Below are 26,369 nucleotides of genomic sequence, written 5' to 3' on the forward strand. Positions count from 1 at the left end.
GGTTGTAACAACACTATACACATTAACATAACCTAAAATCTAATAATACATCCCTATTTCAAAAATATAAACTTTTGAAATGGTACGATTTTTAATAGAGAAGAAAGAGAAAAAATGATAAAGTAAGAGAGCGAAAGAGAAAAAGTAATTGAATTAATATTAGTGAATTGTTTGGTCCACTTTATTAGTGGTGTATAGGGATTTAAAGATTTCCTAAAATAGAAAGTTTAAATATTTTTATTTTTAAAAGACAGGTATGGAGAGAGTTGTTACTTTTAAAAATGGTTAAACGAGACTCTTGATGAAGACCAAAGCAAGTAAATGTAAATAGGGGTGGTGACATAAAGAGAAGCGCTCACGTTGCTGCTCAAAATGAGCGTTGGCATATCATATTAGTATATCGTACCAAATCATATCAAATCACTATATATATAAAATATGTTTAACATGGTCTATTTTATAATATTAATATATCATACCAAATCATATCAAATCACTATATATATAAAATATGTTTAACATGGTCTATTTTATAATATTAGTATATCATACCAAATCATATCAAATCACTATATATATAATATGTTTAACATGTGTATTTTATCATATTAGTATGTCATTCTAAATCATATCAAATCCCTATATGCAATCAATATGTTTAACATGGTGTATTTATATATGCTGAATATCTACCTAGGGGTGCATTACCCTCCTTATCCCTTGGATTTATTAATCTAATGGTTTTGATTAAAAGCATCGCCGTACATTATTATGCAATTTTCGTACATTAAAGGGCAATTTAAATATACTAATGTTACATTATTTATATGGATTAGTACATTAACTTTATGTATACATTAACGTATTAATAATGTAATATTAATGTATTTTAATGTATATGCCCCTTCTACGTAATGTAGATTATAATTTTTTTACTAAGTGATGAAAGTTATATCCATTCCCCAAGGGTTTAGCAATCCATGAGGCTAGGGTGTAGTACCGACTCAGTAACACAACATTCACTAGGGTAATCTTGTGGATACTACACCCTAGTCCTATGGATAAGTTAACCCTAGGGGACTGGATCTAACTTCCTCCTGTTAGTGAACGTTATGTTAATATGATGGTACTACACCTTAGCTCCATGGACTACTAAATCATTGGTGAATGATGTTAACTTTCGGCCCAATGGGTAACACGATACTACATTATCATGGGTATATCGTATATTATCATGGGTATTTCGTACATTACTTTCCGTCAGTGTATGAATTTGTGAATTTGTGGATGTTATATAATATAGCTTTCATCCACAAATTCATACACTACTACATTATCATGGGTATTTCGTACATTACTTTCTGTCAGTGTATGAATTTGTGAATTTGTGGATACTATATAGTATAGCTTCCATCCATGAATTCATACGCTGCTACATTATCATTGGTATATCGTACATTAATGCGTGCAACTTGTACATAAAAATACAATTTTCATATATTAACATCATGTACTAATAGAACATGATGTACAAATATAACTATATCATGTAGTGAAATCATGTATAATTGTGCTTTACTATTACCCTTTTCAATTATTTTATTTTTTTAAATTCCAAGTGACTTCCATGTCGACCATTAGATCACACCTAATCAATAGATGAAATTAATTTTACTAACAGTTTTTTACACATTGATATGAATACATCCCTATCTACATTTTTATGAGATTAGCATAACTGGTTCATAATGGCGCGCATGGGATTATTGACTGATCAAGATATAGTTAATTTCACGTTCCAATGATAATGGGAATGAATGATTATTATTTAAATAAAGTGGAGCAACTAGAACGTGAGATAGACTATTTCCATTATGATCAATATTTTCAATTCGTAACATGATGTTGATTTGGTGCCCACATTTTTCAAATTTATTTCTTAATAAGTCTGTTTAAAAAAATGATAAAGTTTACAAATGGTGTTGCTCTGGTTAAATTTTTCGGATGTCGTACTATATACAATCTCAAATTAGACCATGTGGGGAAATTGAGAAAAAAGTTAAAATCGTCAGTCGTCACTTTTACAGCTGATTTTCATTAACGGAATAGACCAGGATTTCACCAAAATTCATGATTTTTCTAGCAATTCATCTATATTTAAAAACTGGATTAATACTAATTAAAGATTCTTTTAAGTATTGTATTAAATTACATTTTTTGTCTAGGGTTGTTTGTTTGCTCAAAATTAACTTGTTTTGGGATTGCATTAGATTATATTGACATGAGATAACTCAAAATTAATGTTGTTACAAAGGGAATATCAAGAGATTCGTACGTAAATCAATTATCCTTGATTAAACAACATTCGTAAACCCAATCTATATCTAATTTAGCTACTTGGTTGGGAAAGGTATTTCATGGCTATGATGAATTTGTTCTAAGCTCGTTTGTTTTTTAATTCTAGAGCAAATCTTGCTCCAATACCATATGAAGTATAGATTGAGAGATAGAAGACGGGAGAAGATATCATACACATTGGTATTTCAGTTAGTTGTCTCTTATACTACCATTATTTCCTAACTTTGTAGAGCGAAAAAAGAAAAATATTTCCACCGTCCCGGATAATTTGTCCCATTTTTTCATTTCGGTCCGTCCCACATAATTTGTCCCATTTCATTTTCGAGCAGTTTCGAGAGAATAGAATCTTGATTGTATACGAAAAACTCTACAATCCACTTTTAACCCGATTCAGTATTATTCGAGCAGTTTCGCACGAATAGAATCAGTATATTATTACATTGTATTTGCTTGTGCATTTATAAGATGTTTTATAAACATTTAAATGTATAAGAAGCAAACAAAGTCTAAGTCTTTTGCTTAGTAGACCGGTTGTGGGCGTCGTCCACTTTAAGGTAACACGGTCAGATCTATGCAATGCTTTGCAAAAGAAAAAGAAGAATTTCACAACCTATATAGGCTTTGGCTATCTATCGTGAAAGGTTGCAATGTCAGTCCACATATTTCTAAGCCTTACTGAAATAAGATGACATTGGTGTGGTATAGCACTGAACGGATCAAACTGCAAGACATGTCTTTATGCTATCTACTGAAAGACTATTGATAAAATACTACTCCCTCCGTTTCGCCATAGTTGAGGCGGAACTTTTGGGCACGGATTTTTAGAAATGAATGTTGGGTGTGTTAAATAAATAGATAAAAAAGTAAGAGAGAAGAAAAAGGTAGAGAGAATAAAGTATAAAGTGATCAATAAAGTAGAGAGAATAAAGTAAGAGAGAGTAAAGAAAGAAAGAGAAAAAAGTTACCATATATGGAAATGACTCAACTATGAAGAAACTTTCTGAAAAGGTAGAGAGAATATTTCTTAATCTACAGATGTTAGCATTGGGCATACGGTATTGATTATTCACTACTTTGACTTATCAAATAGTGCGGGTTTTTCGCAACCCAATAATCCTGATATATTGGGTAGTGGTGATTAATATCTAGCGGTTCTAGGATTGCTATTATGTTGAATCGTTCGCAAGGTGAGTCTCGTTTGATAATGTCCTTAAGAGGAGCTCGAACAAGGTTTTATTATTCGGAAAACTGGCCAGTTGGAGTTTTATTACTCTATGAATAATAAATAAGTGTTTCTTGCTAAGTCCACTCTTGGAATTAATAAGATGTTATTAATTAAGTCCATAGCAGACATTAATTAATTAATTAATGGACATTTATATCTTAAGCGCGAGAATAAATAATAAACAAAAATGGAAGCCCGGATTACTTGTAATTTCGGATTTGGATGGGGAGTGTTCAATATTACTTCTGTAGTGGCTGCTCGTAATATTTCAATATAAGCTTGTATTAAATTGTGGGTTCAATTTAATTAGTAAATAGCTAATTGTGGGAGCCCATATCCAAAACCTTCCATATATCCCTGTCTGGGCCCAAATAAGAACTTAATATAAATAGGAATAAATGAGACATAAATATTATAATTTTCATTACGAAAATCACGTCTCCGTGAGTTTTTCAGCTCCTAAGCGATGAGGAATTTTCTGTTTTCTTTATTTGAGTCCTAGTATTTTGATAATATCAGCCCAAACTGATATCGGAATACAGTTCGGGAACCAGAGAGAAGATCCGTGGTCTAGTACTCAAGATCATCATCGTGCAGAAGGCGCGAGCAATCGTCGATTCTTTGGAGAATCAAAATCGATAACTCTAAACTGTAGAAATCATGTTTAGGATTTATATTTTTCTAAGCATGAATTATTTGCGTTCTAGCATGCAATTATTTGTTTAACATGTGAATTGATTAATCGCATAATCGGTCAAATAGATCCGTATCTGATTTATTTGTTTTGTACAAGTTTTCTGTTGTGCAAGGGGCACCAAACCCTAGCAATTGGTATCAGAGCCAAATTTTTGCGATTATGTGGATTAATTTCATGTCATGTGAATTGCTTGAATGCATGAGTCGTGAATCATCAACGACGAGAGCACCATCGGTAAGGACGTTGACAGCCCGGAGGTCCCCCCCACTCTCTCGAGTGTTGTGATGGTTTTCGTATGTAATTTGGAGTGTATCCAACTGATCAGGAAGAGATTCCCGACCCAGCTGAGTCGTTGGTACGATAATCGGGACCTGGCTTCAAACAAGTTTCCTCAACCCACTTCTACTGATTAGTATAATGGAGGTAAGGGTCGATTCCCACGAGGATGGACACGTTTTGATAACTGCGGTGACTTTCCTGGGTGTTTTGGTTAGCTACCACGCTTGGGTTGAGATTTTACCTAGACAGGAAATAAAGGTGGTACTCTACAGACTAGTAGGCGTGAAAATAACAGACATGTGGGAATGTTCGTGAAAATAGGGGACAATGTGTCTCAGAGGCATATGAAAAGTAGACAGTTACTAAAAGGGGAAATTTAGACTACAAGGCATATTTGGTGGCTGGGTGGTTCTCTGACAGGTCTGCGCAGTACATCTGAAAAGTAGGGAACAAAAGCAAAAGTAACTTAAAAGTAAAGTGGTTCAAACTAAAGTTGATTTTGACGTTTTCTTCTTCACCAAGTATTAACAGAATTCAGATAAACACAAACACCATGGCTGAACTTCAGATTCACGAATTCAAACTCAAGATCCATCGATTTAAATGCTCAAACTTAAATTAAACAGTGAAACTGCAACTTTACTTCTACTGACTGACATGCAAGGTGGTAATCACGGCGAAGAAAAGAAACTCATGCACGAAAACTTGACTAAACATAGCTACCACTTTGAATCAACAACTCCCGCTAAGAAAACACTTAGAAATTGAAAGCAATAATTAAATCTAACTTTCCTAGGCAGAATGAAGCAAACTCGAACCAAAGTGACATGCGAAATAGAAACTTCATAATTGGAAAAAAACAAAGTACTTCAAAAGAGCAACAACGATGTGTGTTTGCAAATAACTAACGATGAAAACAAGTAAACTTTAAACTAAGAAAGCGATTAAGATTGTTTGTGCCACTCCGGGCGATGATACTACTACACTGCTACGATAACTGGCTGGAACGGCGGACTGATGACTTCTCCGGCAAACTCTTGGACGTCAAGTGACCATGGCTGTGGCGAGTAACGAAAGGTAGGATAATGCTGAAGGACTGATCTTCTAGAGAGAATTCTACTAAGTGTGTTGAGAACCGAGAACTTCTAACCGAACTCTAAGGAACCAACTCTAAGTGTGATTGTCCGCCTTTTCTCTCTCCAAGTGGCTTCTTTTATAGGGAGGCTTGCCCTTGCTTTTAGGGTATACTTCTCTCGCGTTTTAACCTTTTTGCCCTTGTCAATGATCATCCCAGCTATCCTCCTTCTCCATCTCGAGCCTTTTCTCTGGCATGCATCCTGGTCAGTATCGCACCCTTCTGGTGCCCTTTTCACTTGCGTCACCTGAATCGTCTCCTACTGACTTGGATCCTTTAATCCTGCACACTTAAGCAACTGTTTTGCAGATAATACATGCATTTCATGACATACTGACCAGTAACCAAGGCTTAGAATACGACTTATCAAATTGCTCACACTTACCACATGCTTGTCCTCAAGCGTGAAGACAAACAAAAAGAAATAAGTCGAATTCGAGCCTGGTTACTCCCCTGACCGACTCTACCTAGCTAGACTCAAGACTCTGACGAAAAAGAAAAGAAAACAAAATAACGACACAAACACATAACACATATAGTTAACTTAAACACATAGAACATGCTATATTTTCAACCACCCTTCCCCTCGAGATCAGGTGCAATCCGGCCTTAGTCAGCCTTGAACTTCTGCCGCCCCCCTTTTCTTCCCCAGTCAGTATATCTGCTTGTCAGGATCACCCAATCCTAGGCCAAACACTGGGTTCACTCAGTCACTCATTCCTTACAGGGGATGTTAGGACTGTTTTCTTTCAATGCTAAACGACAGATGTTTCGGACTCAGATCTCACATGCAGCTCCTGAAGGTCTTTAAGGCTTGTAATGGGCTAGTGGTTTGTAGTGTTTGGGGTAGTTGTCCCTAAGGCTCTAGGGTTCAAAAACTAACTACTTATTTGATGAGGGAGAACTGTGTGCATTCGGGCTTTTGGCTAGGGCTTCTTCTTCGGCTGGACAATTTCTGACATTGGCTTCCAACTGGTCAGTAGCTTCTTTGTGGCTTCGCCACCCTTATTCCTTCTTCCTCCTTTCTCTTTTTGTGGTCAAGTATCTGCGACCATTTTCTTCAATTTTCCTATCTGTGGCTTTCTGTGGAAACTTCAGATCGATTTTCTTGTTTTTTCTTTGTTTTTCTTTTCTTCAGCTGGTTCCTTTTGTATGTCCTCCTAGGCAGTTGCTTCCTTGCCTCATGCCTTGCACGCACACAGTTCCAGTGGCTGACGGGTTATTTCGGGGTATAAGTTAGGCTAGAAAATGGGGTTCTAAGGGTAGGTTTTTCTTTTCTTTTTTATCTCTTTTTTTTTTCAAGGGGGTTTCCTACTGCCTTCAGGGTTTGCTACACGCGGTCACCTTGCCCTAGACATCATGTGGTAGCCTCTCTTCTCTTTTTTTTTTTCAGTATTTAGTGGAAAGTAGTTCCACTTTGGGGTTTCTAACTCACCTTTTAAGAGGACTTTCGTGTCTGACCTAAGGGATGGGTTTTTCCTTTATACTTGCATCATCTATACTGACTAGGGGTTACTGGAGGGGGTGGTTTCTGTTTTTCGGCATGCCTTATCTCCCTCAATTCCCCTCACCGTCAGTTCGAGGCAGTTGAGTTTTAAGCCCATTCATAAAACATAACACATAATTCCTAGACCTAAACAAACCTAAAAAAAAACTAACATGCACTGACTCAAATAACACATATATACATGTCATACTGGCCATTTGCTCTCCCCTCTCACTTCACAAGTGTTTGCCCCAGATACGGGCTGTGAAGTGAAAATTGGGAATGGCTAGTATGACAGACACACACTTATAACAAACACATATTATATCTAAAAACTTCTCACACTTAGACTATGCAATAGGCTAAGTGGGAGAGTTTCAGATATATACCTAGATTTATAAACAAAGCAGAGAAAAATATTTACAAACATGAAATATAAACATATAAACTCCTCACACTTAGACTACGCAGTAGGCTAAGTGTGAGGTAACATGCCCACGACAAAACACAAAGAAAAACATAATAAACATACATGCACCAAAGGAGCAAACCCTTTACTTCTCACACTTAGACTATTAAATAGGCTAAGTGTTATGAAAGGGGTTTACTCACAATTAAAACATATAATTCTAACTATTTAATAAAAGTACGAAAACATAAACAAAAGAAAAAAAAACTTAAAAATTAAAAAGAAAACTAACTGGTCAGTTGGGGGTGGTTCGGTCAGATGTTCCTCCTGCTCCTTCTTGGTGCAGGGTTCTGTGCAGGTGGGTCCGTTGGTTCTTCTTCAGTAGGTCCGGGTTGGTTGTCATCATTCTCCTGTTGTCCATCGCCTTCTTCTTTCTCAGGTCCGGTGGGTTCTTCCTCCTGTCCTCCACGTCCGCTTGTTCCAGCTCCACTGCTTGCTTTCCCTCTTGCCAACTCCTTTAGGATGCTCTCCATTAGGGTTGTCAGCTTCGCCATCTCTGCCCGCGATTGTCTATTCTCCTCAGCCAGCTCAGTCACTGCCCGCTCCAAATTTTCTTGCCTCAGCCTCTGCGCTTGGTCGATCTAGACAGCCTGCACCTCCTGGCCTTGTTGTGCCCTTCATCCAGGGGCTTCTCCCATTTGGTAGAATTGGGGTACTCCTTCTCTGTAGTATACCAAGTTGGTGCGGACGAAGAAGGGTATATCAAACAAGCCAGGAGCGTCGACCATGTACATTAGAGACAAGTATTCTGCCTCTGTTATGATGATGTTGTTGCGCACGAAGGCTCCTAGTATGTGGCAGAGCGATAAGTTTCTGGCTGGGTAGGTGGCTATCAGGTGGCATTGGTAGGCTGTCCAAAATCTCAAGTGCAGTTTCCTTCCACGCTTAGCGCACCATACCAAGTACAATTCGGTCATGGACGTTCTTGCAGCGGAGTTGCTCTGCCCCAGTAGGTTATAGCCTAAGTAGAGCTGCACTAATCTTAGCATGGAGTTGTTGAAGTGGGTGGATCTGGATTTAGTGGAGGCAAACTGGCCAGCATCCGGGTGGGTTAGCTCCTCCCAGGCTTCCTGGGGCTCAAATTCTATATGTCGCCTCGGTACCCCCCTCTCACGGCTTCTCCAGTCTGGTCCTATAGCCTCCTCCAGGCTACACATACCCAGTCGCACAGTCCACTCTATCAGACTCATGGACAGTTCTCCACCGAATATCCTAAAGGAAATTGACACCTCGTCTAGGTCCGTAGTGAGTTGGAACCTAAACATGGTGAAGAACTCCTTTGCTAATCTCACAGATATCTCTGGGTCCCTATTCTCTAACAGCCATTCAAAACCCAATGCTTCCATACAGGCCAGGAAGGAATCACGAACAGACAACTCATCCAAAGAGGGTATATGGAGTACCTTTCCGCATTTGACTTGCTTGCTACTGTCATCCTTGTGGTCAAATGCATCTTGAAGCTTTTTGGTGTCGTAGTGCTTCATGTCCTCCATAAGCTCATCAGTGAGCGTTACCCTCCACCGCCGGTACACGATCCTCTCTACCGGAGGATGGACTAGTTCAAGGTGGTTGTCGGGGAGCTGCTGCTCATGATAGTCTTCTCCTTCCAGAGAGATCACTCTCTGAGTCAGACTCCTCGCTGGAAGTGTAGTCAGTGTCGCTTGATCTCTCTTTCTCTTCCGGCTCTCTGATCACTATGCTTGCATTGGCAGTGCGCTGTTTCTTCATGACTTGTTTCTTCTTGACAGGGGCCTTCCCCTTTCTCTTTCTTTCTTGAATGTACTTGGTGTCTTCGGTTTCCATTGCCTCTGTGTCTCCGTCGGCTTGTGTTGAAACGTCCTCCTGGGTGGTAGGCTTGGTCACCACGCGGGTACTAGTATCACTTCTTGCTGCCTCCTCCCGACCTACTGACTCTGATGCGAGGTCCAGACCCTCAGCCACCTTGTCAGTATTCTCCTCCTGGTCAGTCGGCGTTGCTGATACTGTCCCTGTTGCCATTTGGGTATCCTCCTGGCTAGCATTCGAGGGCTCCTCCCCAGGTTTTGTAGGAGTAGTCTTCTCGTCTTCACTCGAAACCTCCACTGCATCTGCTGCTGTGTTTGCTCCTGCCTTGTTGGACGTCCACTTTCCTAACCATCGCTGTGACACTCTTTGGGGTTTCTGCCTTTCTGCCTTGGGGTCGTTTTTCAACACTAGCCTCCTCTTTACTGGTTTCGGTTTAGTTACCAGGGAGGCTTCCTCTTGATGTGTTTATGGCTCTTGCCTCTCCTCCTCAAGTTGTTCGGCTGTCTTCTCCTCTACTGATTGGTGGACTACCCCTTCCGACCTTTCTGCTTCCTTTGTTGCTTCCCCCTTCCCTACTGCCTGGGATGCGAGTTCCAGTACCTCAGCCACCCCTTCAGGGCTTACCACGATCCTATCCCCCTTGCCCAAAACCGCTTGGAATTCATCTTCCGTCATTAACCCCTGCTTCCTGGCCATTGCGTTCAGATCTATCTCCTCCCTCTCTGCTTCATCGATTTTGGCCTCAGTGGCCATTATCTCCTCTGCTTCACCTTTCTCGCTCTCGCTTGCTCTCCCTCCACTCTCATTTTCTTCTGTTTCTACCCAGTTGGGATCTTGATAGGCGGAAAGAGGACTGACGTCTAGCGGCTCTGTTTGTTGGTGTGTGAGAGAAGGGTGGGAAGGTTCTGATTGTGCGTTTAGTGTTGTGGAAATCTGTTCGGATGTCGGAATTGAGGTTCGTGGGGTGGTGGTGGGTGGGTTTTCTATTGTTGCAGTTGCGGTAGGGTTTGATGTCGTCGGCATTCCTCCGGTTAGGCTAAATCCGGCTAGGGTTGTTGTCCAGTCTCTGTTGGGGTCTTGTTGCCTTAGAAACGCCGCCAGTGCGTCTAACGGAACCATCGCCGGAATTTGTGTCGTCGGCGGTGGTTGTGATCGTTGTGGGCTTGGTGGCCGCGACTCGGCTGTTTGCTGGACTTCTGACGGGGCTTCGCCGGTGGTAGATGCTGGGTTGTTGGTTGCCTTTCTCTTTGCCATGGCTGTGCTGGTGGTGTTTCACGGTGGTTTCTGTAGTGGGTGGTGGTTTTCGGAGTGGGGTGGTGGTTGTGGGTGAGAGAATGCAGGTAAGGGTTTGTAAAGTGAAGGGGAGTAGGCGGTTTGGTATTTTATTGAGGGGTGGGTAGTTGAGGGTTTTGACAGGTGGTAAACGGTCGCCCGGTCGAGACGCTTCGTGTGGAAGGCGGTTGCGAGTTCTCGCAGCTGATTGGACGTTGCCTGTCACGTCCCTGCTCCACGCGCCCTCCCAGTCTCTGCACTCGCCTGCAAAGCTACAACACCCCAAAATTCAAACTTTACTCATCTCCCTCTTCTCAATTAGCTAGAAATAGAAATAAAGCAAATAAATGGCTCTTTAATATAATTCAGAGTTTCACACAAGTGGTATCCTCGTGGTCAGTACGAACTCCAAATTAATATTTAAGATCCGAAAAATCTTTTTGTTGTTTTTTTTTTTTTTTTTTCTTCTTAACTTAAATTAAATTACTAAATATTTACAATATTTACATCATTACTAAGGGTAATTGAAGTTTCACCCGGTCAGTAAGTACAAATCATATGACGTTGACCAAGTGGAACTTCAACTCCCTTTCCTACTGGTCATTTAGACGCTATTAAAGTGTAGTGGAATTTCTTCCACTACACACACCTCTTCATTTTCCCTATATATTTTCAATCTATGTCCATTAACGACAAAAGGTTCAGAGTTAGGGATACTCCCTGAAATCTCGACCGCTCCATTAGCACGTAGTGCAGTGATAATGTAAGGTCCTGCCCATTTGGACTTGAGCTTCCCAGGCATTAGCTTCAATCTTGACTGGAAGAGTAGTACTTTCTGACCAACTTGGAGATCCTTGGTTCTCAGATTTTTGTCGTGCCACATCTTTGTTTTCTCCTTGTACCACATGGCTGAGTCGAACGACTCCAATCTGAGTTCTTCCAGCTCTTGTAGTTGTAGCTTCCTTTCCTCTTCACAGGCCTTAGCATCCACATTAACCTGTTGTACTGCCCAGTATGCTCGGTGTTCAATTCCCACTGGCAAGTGACACATCTTCCCAAAGACGATGCGATAGGGGGACATCCCTATAGGAGTTTTGTAGGCTGTCCGATATGCCTACAGAGCATCTTCCAACCTTCTTTCCTGGAGGGGTTGACGGTCTTCTCTAAAATGCTCTTTATTTCCCTGTTTGAGATCTCTGCTTGCCCGTTGGCTTGAGGGTGGTAAGGACTGGATAGGCGGTGATGAACTCCGTACTTCTTCATCAATGCTTCGACCGTTCGGTTGCAGAAGTGAGTCCCTTGATCGGAGATGATTGCCCTTGGTATCCCAAATCGGCTGAATATATGACTCTTGAGGAACTTGGTGACTTCCTTAGATTCACAAGTGCTTGTGGCCTTGGCTTCTATCCATTTTGATACGTAGTCAACTGGCACCAGGATGTAGGAGTTCCCATAAGATGAGGGAAAAGGACCCATGAAGTCCATACCCCATATGTCGAACACCTCACAAACTATTACTGCAACTTGCGGCATTTCATCCCTCGCGGAGATCCCACCGGTCAGTTGGCAACGGTCACAGCCCTTGCAGAACTCGTATGCATCTCTATTCGGGGTCGGCCAGTAGAATCCGCTATCTAGCACTTTCCTGGCAGTCTTTCTTGGCCGAAATGTCCTCCACATGCCAACGAGTGACAGTGCGTCAGTACATCCCGTTGCTCCCAGTCAGGAACACATCTTCTAATGACCTGGTCAGTTCCTGCCTTCCACAAGTATGGGTCGTCCCAGAAATAATACTTTGCTTCGCTCTTGATCTTCATCCTCTGAGCCTTTGTCACGTTTGGCACCATTGGCAGCTCTCCTGTTACTAGGTAGTTTGCCAAGTCCGCATACCAGGGTTCCTGTCCCACTTTCTCCTTGCCCTTGGTTGTTGCGTCCTGACCATTGAGTCTCATCACTTCTTCCCAATCGATCTTCCTTGCGGAGAAAATCACTTCACATAAATTCTCTTCCGGGAATCGATCTCTTACATCTTCACTGTTCCCTTCTTGTATTATTCTGCTCAAGTGGTCCGTTACCTTGTTTTCAACTCCCTTTTTGTCTTCTACCTCCCAGTCGAATTCTTGTAAGAGCAGCACCCATCTGATCAGTCGGGGCTTAGACTCCTTCTTTGCAATGAGATATTTGATCGCCGCATGATCAGTATAGACGATGACTCTGGATCCCAGTAGGTACTGCCTGAACTTCTCGAATGAATAGACAACCGCCAACATCTCCTTCTCGGTGGTGTCATAATTCCGTTGGGCTTGATTCAAGGTTTTTGATGCATAGAATATCACGTACCTTTTCCCATCGATCTTCTGACCCAGTACGGCCCCCACTGCATAGTCACTAGCATCGCACATCACCTCGAAGGGGTGATCCCAGTCAGGAGCCTGAATGATCGGTGCAGAAATCAATTTTTCCTTAAGGAGGTTGAAGGCAGCCTTGCAATGCTCATCGAAGACGAACTCCACCTCGTTCTGTAGAAGCTTGGTAAGAGGTTGGGAAATCTTGGCGAAATCCTTGATAAATCTTCGATAAAATCCAGCATGGCCAAGGAAACCTCTTATTCCTTTCTGATCAGTAGGGAAGGGTAGTTTGGATATGACATCCACTTTAGCTTGATCCACCTGGATCCCCTTTTCTGACACCACGTGTCCTAAAACAATTCCTTCTGTAACCATGAAGTGGCATTTCTCAAAATTTAAAACCAGACTCTTTGCTTGACACCTTTCTAGTACCACATCCAAATGTTGCAAGCACGAGTCGAAAGAGTCTCCATAGACAGTGAAATCATCCATAAAGATCTCTATACAATCTTCAATCAAATCCGAGAATATGGTCATCATACACCGTTGGAAAGTACCGGGGGGGTTGCATAGACCAAATGGCATACGCCTATACGCATAGGTTCCAAACGAACAAGTGAACGTGGTCTTATCCTGGTCCTCTGGGTCCTCATATATTTGAAAGTAACCACTGTACCCATCCAAAAAGCAGAAGTACTTCCTCCCAGCCAGTCGCTCCAGCATTTGATCGATGAATGGCAAGGGAAAATGGTCCTTCCTGGTTGCATTGTTCAGCTTTCGGTAACATATGCACATTCGCCACCCGGTAACTAGTCTGGTGGGCACTAGCTCATTTCTCTCATTCTTAATCACTTGGATCCCTGACTTCTTGGGGACCATATGGATTGGGCTAACCCATTCACTATCTGGTACTGAATATATAATGCCCAGTGAGAGCAACTTCAAGATTTCCTTCAGTATCTCTTCTCGCATGTTTGGGTTCACCTTCCTTTGAGAATCTCTATGCGCCTTGGCTCCATCCTCCAGCCTAATGTGGTGAATGCAGACATCCGGGCTTATACCTACTAGGTCCGTAAGGCTCCATCCAATAGCCTTCTTGTTTTTGCCCAGCACGGTTAGTAGTCTTGCCTCTTGCTCTTCAGTCAGCCCGCTATTGATGATTATAGGGAATGAGTCTCCCTCCCCTAGGTAGGCATACTTAAGATTCGCTGGCAACTTTTTCAACTCCACTTGCGGGGGCAGTGTGTCTGTAGGTAAAGGGTTCTTCTTTGAATCCTCCTCTTGCTCTTGTTCAGCATCTGATTTTTCCTCCATACTGGCCGGTACAACGGCCCCTACGGATCCTGCTAGTTCTGACTTCTGACAGAATTCCGTAATTGCTTCTTCGATCTCTTCGTCAGTCAACCCTCGGCTACTGATCAGATCACACCATGCAGCTGCTTCCACATCAACCTGGGCATACACATCCAAGGCTTGGAGCTTTTCCTGCAATAATTCGGTCTCTAGAAATTATTGGACTAAGGGGTCAATTACATCAACATAACATAGATTTTCAGAATCTATTGGTTTTTTCATGGCTTCATTGATGTCAAAGACAAATTTCTCACCATTAAAGTCAATGCATATTTTCCCCTCGGCCATATCCACAATTGTTTTAGCCGTTCTTAAAAATGGTCTTCCTAACATTATCCCGCTAGACTCCCTAGCTTCCGGTTCACTCATTTTAATGACATAAAAATCAGCTGGATAAGTAAAGTTCTGTATCCTGACCAATACATTTTCTAACACACCCTCAGGATTGATACATGACCTATCAGCCAGTTGGATCAACACCCTAGTATTCGACAATTTTACCCCTTTTAACCGATTATAAATGGATAATGGCATAACATTGATAGATGCTCCTAGATCACACATTGCATGCTCGATTTTCACATCTCCAATTGTTATGGGTAGGGTAAACATACCTGGGTCGGCTCTCTTGGGTGGTAGCTTCTCCTGTACAATGGCTGACGCTATTCCCTCCCCCATCATGTCCTCCATAGACCTCCTTGACCTGTTTGGGTAATGGAATTGGTTCGAGCCCTGGTGTTGGTTATACTGAGGTGGCGGGTTTGACTAGCAGCCTGAGAAATTTTGTTGGTTTTGGTTTTGTGGGTACTGGCTATACTGGGCAGGAGGGTTATACTGGTCGTGGTTGTGCTGGTACTGACTTTGGTTTTGGTGGTGGGTGTTATGTTGAGGCCCTGGGTTAAATTGGTTTTGGTTTTGGTTTTGGTTTTGGTTTTGGATTTGGTTTTGAGAGTTTCACCGATGGGGTGGCACATAGGTATGGTTCGGGTTCTGGTTTTGAGAGTTTTGGTTCTGAGGATGCTGGTTTCTTCCTACCAAGTTAGACTAGTAGTCAGGGTTTGTTGGGCCACAGTTGGGATATTGGTTCGGTTGGGGGTTGGGTTGATTTGGAGCCTGATTATGGTTCTGATTCTGATTTCCATCTCCCCATCGGAAATTTTGGTGGTCCCTCCATGGTGCATCTCTTTGTTTCCCCGGAATCCAATTGCCGTTGGAATTGTAGTATCCTGCGTCATTTGCTTGCTCCACATCCAGCGAGTTGTCTGGCTGATCATATGGTAGTGCTGGGGCTTCTTGGCCTCCAGTTGGAGAAGGTGGTGGAGTGTTCTGCTTGATTGCAGTCAGCAACTCCTTCTTTAATTCCTCCATCTTCAAATCCATCCGTTCCTCCTGGTCAGTAGCCGAAGCACTTGCTACCCTTTCTCTGCTGTACCCATCTCTAGCGTTGTCGTACGTCTTCTTTGCATTCAACAGCTTACGTAACACCTTCTTGGCTTCACTTACTCTCAACTGGGTGAAATCGCCTCCAGATGATAAATTCGCCAGATCCTTGGTTTCCTTGTTCATTCCTTCATAGAAGGTGTGGTGCACCTCTATCTCCTTCATGCGATGGTTGGGGCATGACTCCAAAAGGCTCATGTACTTCTCCCAGTACTCACTCAAAGTTTCATCATGTTCTTGCCTTATGCACGATATTTTCCTCTTCAATGCACTTGTCTTTGAAGACGGGAAAAACTCGGCTAGGAAAACTGACTTGAAATCAGCCCATGTATTGATAGAGTCGGCTGGCAGGCGCATGAACCAAGTGTTGGCCTCTCCCTTCAGGACAAAAGGTAGGGCTTTCAGTCTGTAATCGTCCTCGCTCGCTCCTGCTGGCCGCTTCTATGCCTTACAGATTTTGCAGAACTCATTTAAGAATTCGTATGGTCCCTCGTAGCTCTTCCCACAGTACCTCGGTAAGATTGCGATAACGTGGGGTTTCACATCACAGGCGGTCTGGCCTGGGGTGACCACAATGGCTTGTGGAGGATCTCCGTCGGCGTGCGCGGTAAGTGTTGCGAGCTCGGGATCGTCCCCACCCTGGTCAGCCATTCTCACTAGGGTTCTTACTGGTTGGGGTGGAAGCTCCGGAAGTTGGTACTCTAGCTCCTCATTTTCTTCGTCGCTACTCGTCCCTAGGTCGGACAGTGCTGTCGACAGGCCCGAACGAGTGTTAACGAGTATTGTTCCTTGGGGAAGTATCCTTGGTCTCCACTGGCCAGGAGCTGAGCCACTTCTCATAAACTGAAAATAAAAAGAAAAGAAAAATTATAAACATTATGTACACCAAAAAGATCACACACAATAACAGGTATGAACGCCATCCATCCCCGGCAACGGCGCCATTTTGACAGCCCGGAGGTCTCCCCCACTCTCTCGAGTGCTGTGATGGTTTTCGTATGTAATTTGGAGTGTATCCAACTGATCAGGAAGAGATTCCCGACCCAGCTGAGTCGTTGGTACGATAACCGGGACCTGGCTTCAAACAAGTTTCCTCAACCCACTTCTACTGATTAGTATAATGGAGGTAAGGGTCGATTCCCACGAGGATGGACACGTTTTGATAACTGCGGTGACTTTCCTGGGTGTTTTGGTTAGCTAGACAGGAAATAAAGGTGGTACTCTACTGACTAGTAGGCGTGAAAATAACAGACATGTGGGAGTGTTCGTGAAAATAGGGGACAATGTGTCTCAGAGGCATATGAAAAGTAGACAGTTACTAAAAGGGGACAATGTGTCTCAGAGGCATATGAAAAGTAGACAGTTACTAAAAGGGGAAATTTAGACTACAAGGCATATTTGGTGGCTGGGTGGTTCTCTGACAGGTCTGTGCAGTACATCTGAAAAGTAGGGAACAAAAGCAAAAGTAACTTAAAAGTAAAGTGGTTCAAACTAAAGTTGATTTTGACGTTTTCTTCTTCACCAAGTATTAACAGAATTCAGATAAACACAAACACCATGACTGAACTTCAGATTCACGAATTCAAACTCAAGATCCATCGATTTAAATGCTCAAACTTAAATTAAACAGTGAAACTGCAACTTTACTTCTACTGACTGACATGCAAGGTGGTAATCACGGCGCAGAAAAGAAACTCATGCACGAAAACTTGACTAAACATAGCTACCACTTTGAATCAAAAACTCCCGATAAGAAAACACTTAGAAATTGAAAGCAATAACTAAATCTAACTTTCCTAGGCAGAATGAAGCAAACTCGAACCAAAGTGACATGCGAAATAGAAACTTCATAATGTAAATATTGGAAAAAAACAAAGTACTTCAAAAGAGCAACATCGATGAGTGTTTGCAAATAACTAACGACGAAAACAAGTAAACTTTAAACTAAGAAAGCGATTAAGATTATTTGTGCCACTCCGGGCGATGATACTACTACACTGCTACGATAACTGGCTGGAACGGCGGACTGATGACTTCTCCGGCAAACTCTTGGATGTCAAGTGACCATGGCTGTGGCGAGGAATGAGAGGTAGGATAATGCTGAAGGACTGATATTCTAGAGAGAATTCTACTAAGTGTGTTGAGAACCGAGAACTTCTAACCGAACTCTAAGGAACCAACTCTATGTGTGATTGTCCGCTTTTTCTCTCTCCAAGTGGCTTCTTTTATAGGGAGGCTTGACCTTGCTTTTAGGGTACTTCTCCCGCGTTTTGACCTTTTTGCCCTTGTCAATGATCATCCCAGCTATCCTCCTTCTCCATTTCGAGCCATTTCTCTGGCATGCATCCTGGTCAGTATCGCACCCTTCTGGCGCCCTTTTCACTTGCGTCACCTGAATCGTCTCCTACTGACTTGGATCCTTTAATCCTGCACACTTAAGCAACTGTTTTGCAGATAATACATGCATTTGACGACATACTGACCAGTAACCAAGGCTTAGAATATGACTTATCAGACGTGCAGCCGGCGCTTGCACCAGAGCTGCACATCACCGAATGCGCAAGTCTCGACGTCGATAGGAAGATGCACGATCTGCCCAATCTGATGAAATTTGGAGAATCTGTAATCAATTCTCAGTTATGTAATCAATTCTCATTTACGTGAATGTGGTGATACAAATATTATTTAATTGCCGTAAGAATTCATGATGTAATGATTAAATGTTATAAACAAATCGGTCTCCATGTATTCTTTTTCGCGACGTCGGAGTTTCGGGAATCAAGCAGGCTGCGGTGAAGGTGTTCCAGCAGCAGCCGTGGAGACGACGTTGCAGCAGCGGGCAGCGGTGGGTGCGGCGACGCTGCGACAGCAGCGACCGCATCCCACAGCGCAATGCCGGTGGAGTTACGGGCAGCAGCGGTGATCCGGCTCGGGGGCGATGGCACAACAGCGTTGTGACATACTTGGATTTTACATGGTTTTAGAGGGTGGTTATGTATGAATTTGATCATATTTAGTCTATTATTGGACATGTTTATATCTACTTCTCTATTATGTTGGTATGTTGACCATTTTGTTAAGAATGTGTAGAAAAAGGTACAAAATATGTGGATGTGCAGCAGCCTTGGTTTGAGACAATATTTACTGGATATTTTGAAGTCTAATCAGCCCCTAATGTGCAGCAGCCTTGGTTCGAAAGAGCTTCGCGTGGGTATCTCGCACGCCTCAATCGGAGTTCGGTAGTAGAAGTTATGGTCGTTATACAAACACTGCGCTGTCCAGAAATTCCCACCTGGCCGGGTGAGTAATTACCCTATAATTCCACCCGGCCGGGAGGCGTAATTATGCCTGCGAGATTCCAGAGAGTACCAAAGAAGTCCCACCCGGTCGGGTGAATTTCCAGTGGATTAACCGGCCGGGTCCGTCAGTTTGGTGTTTTTTAGAGCTGAAACGCAATTTTTTGAAGAAAAAAATAAAGAGGAAGAATTAGGTCAATTCTATTCATTCTCTACAAGCGACAAAACACATCTCTCTCTTTGTGAAGAACTCTTGGAAGATGATTGAAGATTCAAGCTTCAATTCTTCCACCAATTGCAATTCGGATCATGATTTCCATTGTTTTGCTCTTTTCTATTTGTTTTTTACCATGAACATGAGTAGCTAAACATCTTTTATGTAGAATTCTTGGTGAAGATGCATTGATTTATAGTTTTAATCCAATTGAATTTGTTTTTATCTTGCTCTTGCAATTGTTTGAATTATTCTTGTGCTTTTTCCTAATAATTGCTTGATCACCAATTGGGAGTGTAGGGTTTCTTAGAATAATCAGGAGATGAAATATTTAACCTTGAAAGAAGAATTATTCACACCTTAATTCAATAAAACTCGGGAGAGTTGAGGTTTTGAGTGGGATCTTTAATCTAATCGAACTATTAGGAGTTAGGTCTAAGAATTAGAATGGGACTTCAATTATTACACCTAATCTACCGATTTCTCACCTCGGGAGGGGGTTTAATCTGTATTTGTGATTGATTCAACAATTCTGGAGACTTTAAATGGTAAATCGGTTTCAATTGGGTTAGGCTATGAGTTGTGCATCGGATCCTTGAATTCTGCATATTTCTCTATCATTTCTACAACTTGCTTCTTTATTCTCTTGTTTAAGTGTTTATTTTAATCTCTGAATTTATATGCTTTTCGTAGTTGTTAGAAAAAAAACCCAAAACTCTTGATCGTCTGGATAGTAGTTGAAATTTGTTCGTGGTACTTAGGTTTACACTTAATTGTCTCTGTGGGATACGATATACTCTTGCTTGCTGTTTGCTACGATAACCCCATACACTTGCGGGTATTATTTGGGTAAAATAAAGTTGAGTCACGTTGTCAAAGTTCAGACGACGTAGCGCCAAGTGCGTCCTCGCTAGCAGACGAAAAGCAGCGGCTGCATTTCGTTGGGAGTCCGACGACGCAAGATTAGGTTTTCCCTATGCGGTGACGTCGCAACACCTCATCCCGTGACTTCGTTTTCCAAAATTAAATTAGGGTTTCCTAACTCTTGGAATTAATTTTGGAAATAATTCAAGATTAATTTAGAATTAACATTTGAATATATCTTGTGGATTTTATATATTATATAAGATTTGATTTGTATTAAATCAGGGATTAATTGTAGATTTTATCCTTATTTTATGGATTTGCAAGGATTTAATTCCTAGACAAATCCTAGTTTGATTTAGATAATGATAATATTATTTTATTCTTATCCTATGAGTTTATATGAATTTATTCATTGATAAATTCTAGATGGATTTGGATAGCGATAATATAATATAATATTTTATTCTTATCTTATAGATTTATATGGATTTTTTCCTAGATAAATCTTGGATAGATTTAAATAATTATAATATAATATTATCTTATTCTATGGATTTATTCCAAGATAAATCCTAGATGAATTAGGATAAACATTTATATTAATTTATTTTATCCGATGGATTTGAGTAGATTTAATTCTATTAAGACAAATCCTTGATAGATTAAAATAAGTATTAATCCAAGTTATCCTTATCTTTTGGATTTATGCCCTAGATAGATTAGGATGCTATTGATATATAAGAAAATCCTTATTTAAATGGATTTAGATAAATTTATTTATCTAAGAAATCTTAAGTAAAGTTTGATATATTTTGGATGTCTATTCTAAATAGAATTAAGATTTATGTGAATCTTGGTTGATAGGATTTTATTTTTATCTTATGGATTATGATGGAATTGATTCTATCTAGTAATATCCTAGTACGATTTATCGTAGATAATGATAATCCTAGATCAACGGTATCTTGAATTGTAGGATTTGAATTTATCGAAATAAAATCTAGAACAATCCTAAGTGAATTTAGATAGTTAATTCTATCTTGATAAATCCTAAATGAATTTAAATAATTATTATCCAAGATAAAACTTAATTATTTAATTGTTTCTCCTTTGACTAGATTAAATAATTTTCGATAATTATCCTGTGTGTTTAAATGTCATGCGTTAAATGGATTTATCTGTTTATTTGGTGTTTATCTATTTTAAGTGGATTATCTGCTTTATATGCTTATGTGATAATTATACAAAAACCATACAAAATATCTAAGTGATGATTACAACAAGTGCGTTGTATACGGTCTCCATCGGTTGGTTTGCAAATTTTATGAAGCTAGTTTCTAATATTATCGCCACTCATTATGTGGGGATAATAATCCTACGAAATAGCAAGTTCATATGGGCAAACTTCTCAAATATAGATAGTGTGAACTAGAAAGTAGTTTCTAATATTATCGCCGCCCATTATGTGGGGACAATAATCCTAAGAAATTATAGTTTTTCAGAAGTTCAAACAGAATTTATGAGATAGCTTGATTTTGTTATCAACACATGAGCATTGTTACGAGAGTGTGTTGTAGAAACAAAATTCTGTAATGCGAAATCTGATAGTCGTGCTTAGGCAACATTAGGCGGCCATGCCATTATGTGGTCTCTGGACTATTCGTCGGTATTGTGACCAGTAAAAATGTTAAAGTTGTGAATGAGTATTGACCTCTTATGGTACCCTGTTTTTGATTTTACAGTTGCAAGATACATAATTGTTTTGTGGTTATTTGTGATTATGTATTGAGCATAAGTATGTGATAATAAGTTTATTTGCCAAATCTTCATGATGTCATTCAATTTTTTGTCTGCGATACTTAAAGAAAGTAAACTCGAATGCCAAAATTATGTAGACCGGAAACGAAAATGGATAAGATTCTCATCGCTGAAAACCTAGAGTTTATACTCACCGATTCATGTCCTCCATTTCCTCGACATAATTCCACGAAGAATGTTCGAGAATGCATTATGCATGTACTTGACAAGCTCTTTGAGAAATAAGGTCAAGCTATTTTCTTTTAAGTAGCACGACAAGTCTTGGTTAGTGACGATGAAAGATGGATATCAATAGAATTTGTCTAGATGATTCAATTGGAATATCCTAAAGGGACAGAATGTTTTGAGGAATCTTTTAATCACTCAAATAGTTTTCCGACTCAAGTCATCGCCTAAAGTAATAAGAAATGACTACTAGAAAGGTTTAACTGAAAAGTAGAAAAGTTTCAGAATATTAGTCGTTATATTACTGTAAGAGGAAAGTAACATGATCGATGACGAATTCATAAAGGCTGCATTTTTCCTAAGTCCTAGTTCATTTGAACAAAAGACTAGATATGGAAATAGGAGAGCCTGAATTGTCATTAAAGTTTGTTTAAAGGGATGCTTTGTAAGTTGGATTAACCACTTTTAAAGAAGGACAATGACATACATGAAAATGCATCTCCTAAGTAAGAGATCATGATCCAGTTAGGCATTTGTTGCAGTGGGAGCTATTTTGCTAAATTATTATTTTATGGTTGATGTTTAAGGCATTATAGTATTGAAACAATATAAATGCAACAAGATTGAGTATTAAACAACACATCAACTTCTTAAACTATGAATGATAAAGTATTTATGGCTCTTAATCTTAAGGCCAAGAAAATACTTAGCTATTGTTCAAACTGATCTTGACTATCAAGATTTTAACAATTTGTTAATTAAATAGCTTGAAAGTCGAGAATGTCTGTTTGATGCACTATGAGTTAGAATCGTTTGATTCAGAATAATTATAGAAGTGCAACATAGAAAGACTAGCGAGTCTTAATGGTTTACACCATAAGAAGACGAGCAAAGGGTTATGATCAGTAGTGGGAGTCTAATCTCCGTAAGACTCAGTCTTATATTAACTTGGACATAATCCCTTTAACTACAATATAGTATTGGTTCATTTGGATATTCATCCTTGAAAAAGTGATAGATTCCAAACTACAATCTAAGATAGACAACATGTTTTACAAGACTTGCAAAACTACCTATAGGTTGTGTCAGTCAGTGGGAGCTAGTATATTTGGATCTCAAAAGGCTAGACAATGACAATAGTTTATGCCCAAAGAGAAACATCTTCTCGTCTGTCGTTGTGCGAGAACTTACATATATTAGAATGAATGTATTATGATTGTCATGATAGCTTTCTATTAATAGAAGTCTTGAAGAAATCCTCTACATGGAACATCCTAATGGGTATGTAATATAGGGCAAGAAACACATGATTGGAAGCTTATAAAGACTTTCGTGGTCTTAGGCATGCATCTAAGCACATGGAAATTGAAAGTGCATTAAATACGGCATTAATGGTACTCTACGATGATGAAATCTACAAAAGTTGCAAACAACTAAGATTGACATCTGGCGTAGGAAACTTGTTGTCTACCCAGTTTAAGATAAAGGATCAAAGAGAAACTAATTACGTTCTGAGCATCTAAGTCCTTTTAAGATTGCTAGAAAGAATTATGAGTTTCTCTTAAGAATCTTATGTCTATACATTGTTTGGAACATTTTAGCATTAAAATTTCCATGCAAAGGTTTTTACCCTTAAAGATGGAATTGTCTTGTCTCTGGTCAGGTGTCGTTTGACGCTTAGTGAGAACAAGAATTATGAGACTAGTTTTGGAGATAGTTGTCTCATGTATGCTATTGTGTGTATTAAGTTTGATATTAGTTGTTCTTTTGCATAGCAAGTATATATCATATTAACTATGACAAAGGATTTTGATTGAGGTAAATAATATATGCTGGTGCTTGAGAAAGGCTAGTAACTATATTATAGTTTACCAGTCATTCATGTAATGTCCTTGGGATTACACTGTCTTAGTTTTATGACTAATCAGTGATCGAGTGAGTCATCGTCTGAACAAGTGTGTACCTTAGGAGTATCATCCTAATAGCTTTAATCGTAAGTTTGAGTATGCCTATGAGTATTACATTTAGTTATGATTACTCAAGTGAAGGCTAACTCAAGGGACACACGAGCTAATAAAGCTAAGCAATCACATAGAGAGATGAAATTAATTAAAAATTAAGTACGCAGCAAAGACATTATGGTGGAAAAGATATAATCAGAGAACAACCAAGCAAATATTTCTCTCACTTAGTGAAATGAATGGTAGTTCGATATATCTAGTACAAAGACCTACTTTGAGTATAAGTGGGAGAGTTTTAGGCAGTGTATATACTCGAAAGCATGTTTTTAGTATAAGTGGGAGATTGTTAGGTTTGGTATACTGAAAAGCATGTTTCGAGCAGTTTCGAGCGAATAAAATCTTGCTTGTATACGAAAAAACTCTACAATCCACTTTTAACCCGATTCAGTATTATTCGAGCAGTTTCGCACGAATAGTATCATTATATTATTACATTATGTTTGCTTGTGCATTTATAAGATGTTTCATCTAATATAAGACTAATATAATTTTCGTTTATTAATTTGAAAACAATCAAAATTTACTAGAAAATTTCAACAAAAATACTCCTATATAAAATTTTTAGTAGGATCAAATTTTTAGTCAACTTCGTAATATTCAATCACAAGCAATTATAACAATCGTGCAAAGGCTAAATTATTTAACTATTATTTTTCCATCATGATTAATATTATTTCTGTACTTCTTCAATTCCGCTGAATATTATATCAAATAACAAAAATTAATAGTTTTAATCAATATTTATAGTGGCCATAAATTAATAGTTTTCATTAAAAAAAATTACTGATATTTAAAAATTGAAATTCAAATTTAATGTTATAAAATTATATCTAATATTGAAATAAAGAAACAAAGTGAAGGATGACAAAAGGGAAGAAGAATGGTAATTTTGAAATAATATCAGATTAGTACATAACTGAAATAATATCAGATTTAAAATGTTAAAAGTGTAAAAAGACCAAATTGCCCAAACCCCCCAAAACCCCCCAAAAGGATATTTTCGACCAAAAACAGTGAAAAATGATCATTTTCGAGATAAAACCTTAATTCGGGAATGTTTGGCGATATTTTTAAAGTCCAGGAACTATGGGCAAGATAAACCTATAGTCTAAGGACCATTTTTGTAGTTCACTTTATATGTGAAAACGTATCCCCTTAGCACTCCAACTATGGATTCACTTCTTTTCTTTTGTAGGTGAGCATCGGTGCTCTCAAGACCTATCTGACAAACACGGATTTTGCATGTTTCTAAGGGCCAGATTTGACTTGTTTTAAATGTCAATCATGTAAATTATGTTCTTAAATTGCGTATTCTATATATTTGGTATTTTTGACGTATTTGTTGATAAATGATAGAAAAAGATATAAAAAGGTGAAAAAAGGCCAAAGTGCAGAAGCCTCTGTTCGAGCTCACTCTGCCAGCGATTTTGAAGTCCAATCAGTGCTTATTACATGTCATTCTCTTCGTCTTCGAAAGAGCTTCGCTTGGATATCTCGCACGTCTCAATCGGAGTTCTGTGGAGAAAGTTATGTCTATTCTACGAACGTTGCGCAGTGCAGTCAAAGCGGGCGGAAATTAGGCAGAAATTCAAGGAAGGAATATATTATTGCCCAAATCTCTCCTTTTATTTGAAGGATCCGAAAATATCATATTTTCAATTAATTGGAGGATATTATTTACCATTCTAAACCTTTTTCCAATCTATAAATACCTCTTTAACCTAATTCATAATTCATCTCAGAGCCTCCAATCCTTCCCTTCTACACATTCATCCATCCATCCCATATTCCACACATAACCATCCATCTTCCATTGCAGCGGAGCTGTGCAGATCCACGCAAGAGCAGATCCACGCAAGAGGAGATTGAAGATTCAACCATGGGTTTTATCTATTTCTTTCATGTCTCGTGCTTTATTTGTAGCTTTTACTTGTCTATGAGTAGAACATCTTTTATGAATTTTTTAGTGAAGATATTCAATTGATTTTCCGTGCTAGCTCTTGCTGTTATTTGATTTATCCTTGTGCCTTCTATATTCAATTGATAACCATCCATCTTCTATTGAATACTTGGACGAGGGATAATTCACACTTTAATTCAATAGAACTCGGGAGAGTTGAGGTTTCATGTGAGGTCATTGG

Source organism: Salvia hispanica, chromosome 6 (assembly GCF_029641045.1).
Source record: "Salvia hispanica isolate PSC_SH4W2 chromosome 6, Shi_PSC_v1, whole genome shotgun sequence".
Classification (NCBI taxonomy): Eukaryota; Viridiplantae; Streptophyta; class Magnoliopsida; order Lamiales; family Lamiaceae; genus Salvia; species Salvia hispanica.